Source organism: Rutidosis leptorrhynchoides, chromosome 8 (assembly GCF_046630445.1).
Source record: "Rutidosis leptorrhynchoides isolate AG116_Rl617_1_P2 chromosome 8, CSIRO_AGI_Rlap_v1, whole genome shotgun sequence".
Classification (NCBI taxonomy): domain Eukaryota; kingdom Viridiplantae; phylum Streptophyta; class Magnoliopsida; order Asterales; family Asteraceae; genus Rutidosis; species Rutidosis leptorrhynchoides.
Window position 1 is genome coordinate 206,480,142 of NC_092340.1, and position 2,267 is coordinate 206,482,408.

Here is a 2,267-nt window from a genome sequence, read left to right on the forward strand (position 1 = left end):
TAGCATCAAGCGGGATCTCTAGTCCAATACGATGCCCTTACCCTTGTCCAAAACCGAACCTATAAAAATGGTAAACAACGAGAGGGTAAGCAAAGCTTAGTGAATGCAATAATTATACGAATACATATATAATTATACCTACTTGCATGCACTTACACAAACCGCAAACATGCTAGCAACACAATTAGCTTATCGTCACATTAACAAGCTATAATCTCTAATACCACAAGCTAGCAACAACCGCATAATAATATAACTCGAAATGATATAATATGCTTACAACACAAGTAACCATGGTTAACCAATAGTACAAGGGAACGGCGCTCGCAAAAACGCCATCGGTGTTCATAACATCTGTTAGGGCACTTAACACCTCGCACCACTAACCCCTAGGGTGGCACCTTAACACCTCGGCACTTCACCCCGAGTGGCATCTTAACACCTCGATGCTTCACTCGTTATTTTACGGAGTGGTGTCTTAACACCTCGACACTACACTCCTAGGTGGCATCTTAACACCTCGATGCTACACCCGAGTGGCATCTTAACACCTCGATGCTACACTCTTCACGTGAAACGTGGTGTCTTAACACCTCGACACTACACCTTTCACGCTACAACAAATAGATACATTATATACATACGCATATAATTATTCCACTCACCTTAACAATTAGATGACGATTTCAACCTCCACAAGCTTCAAAGCAAAATACCTAATATAATAAGTACTTGATCAACACACAAGCTAAGTGGACTCAATACTAACACTTACACATGAGCATTTAATGACTTAATGTATTAAATCGCCCATTTATACCAAAACCGCCCAATTAAAGTCAAGACCACCACTAATCACTTTAAAGCTAGTGATTAAGGTCCAACAACACCAACTAATACATAATTAAGGTAATTCATACCCATCTTTCCAAACTAGGTCAATTTATTACCCAAATAACCATTTTAAGACAACACACCCATTTCGGGTCATCCACTAACTAACCAACACCCATTTACTAAATAACTAGGTGTGTTAGCAATTAACTCACCAATTAGAGTTCATAAACATCATTTAATACTTTGAAACCCTAGACTAGTCACCAATTAGTATTCAAGACTCAATTTTACCCAAGAACACCCAAAATCACCAATAATGGGTTTTGTGTTCATCATTTACTCAAACCCTAACCCTTACACTAAATCAAAGTAAGGAAAATAAAATTATAACATACCACAACCACCACAACGAAGCTAGAGATAAGATGAACGACTTTAATGCTTGAACTTTAATCCAAAACAAGCTCCTTCCTCTTGGATTTAAGCTTTCTCTCTCAAAAATCACAATCTCTCTCTAGAATCAAAGTTAAAGTGATAAGGTTGTTGATTATGGAGTAATGGTGCTCCACAAACTGACCTATCTGTCTCTAACCCGTCCATAAGTGAATTTACCAAAATGCCCATCAAAATATCTGATTTAAAAAGCTGGAACCCGGCTACAGTAAGGGGTGCGCGGCGCGCTCCCTTTAGTGTGCGCGGCGCGCACTAGGCTCAGCTCACTCAGTGACTTCTGTTTAACAGCACAACATCACCCACACTCTAAGTAACATATTTACACTGCTGTACAAACTGGTTAGGGTCTTACAGTCTATCTCATCAAACATATATAAAAGCATTTCATGTATTCGCAGTTCAAAATATATTTCAAAAGCATTTAATAAAGCAGTTGTAAAAGTAGCGCATGTATTCTCAGTCCCAAAAATGTAAAGAGTAAAAGGGAATCAAATGAACTCACCATACTGTATTTTGTAGTAAAAATACATATAACGACATTAAACAACTGAATAATGCAGGGTTGGCCTTGGATTCACGAACCTTGCAAGAAAAGTCTCAAAAATAAAAGCCTAAGCCCAGGCTCGAACCCAGGACCTCTCGATCACTGCCCATAAGCCTAACCAATTCTATGACAGTTTCTTTTCTGATTCATTTACTACCCAAATTCTTTTAACCCTTTATTCGGCCCAACAAAAATAAGGATCTCAGCCCAATAGCAACTTACGAGCCTAACAGAAATTTAACAATCCTTGACCCAAAAGAACTCGGCCTAAGTTATCAAAATCTAAAATTCGACCCAGCATCACAAACACTAATATGGTTTTAGTAGAAAAAGAAACACGGTAATCCATGAACCACTTAACAACCGATTTATTCTTCTATACAAAACAAGTGGAGTTATTTGCTTTTAAATTGTTAGCGATTATGGAAGAACA